Source organism: Mycetomoellerius zeteki, unplaced genomic scaffold (assembly GCF_001594055.1).
Source record: "Mycetomoellerius zeteki isolate Tzet28-1 unplaced genomic scaffold, Tzet1.0 scaffold570, whole genome shotgun sequence".
In the NCBI taxonomy this organism is placed as follows: domain Eukaryota; kingdom Metazoa; phylum Arthropoda; class Insecta; order Hymenoptera; family Formicidae; genus Mycetomoellerius; species Mycetomoellerius zeteki.
This window is the reverse complement of record NW_017257578.1, coordinates 32,086-32,361: the sequence shown is the minus strand read 5'-3', so window position 1 is coordinate 32,361 and position 276 is coordinate 32,086. Positions and strand designations below refer to the sequence as shown.

The following is a 276-nucleotide window of genomic DNA, read 5'->3' as shown; positions in this document are numbered from 1 at the left end:
CTCCGATGACCCTGACTCTCCCACACATTACGAAGGTCAGACCGAATAATCTTCGGAAGGTTGCAGCAGTCACCCATCACGCGTTGCGAAATTATTCCAAAAAATTAAAATGACCCTGACTCATATTGTTAAGGTCACGACCCTGAGTGACCATCGGACACTTTCAGCAGGCGACCGCTGCTCATCAAGAAGGTATTAAAATAAAAATGAACAGTTCATCTCCGATGACCCTCCCATACATTATGAATGGTCATTACACCGAACAATCTTCGAAAG

At 44.6% G+C, this 276-nt stretch overlaps 1 pseudogene; it reads right to left on the bottom strand.

The window, feature by feature from the left end:
• The window catches only part of LOC108728010 (uncharacterized), a 6,421-nt pseudogene that overhangs the window by 5,265 nt on the left and 880 nt on the right, over positions 1-276 (bottom strand).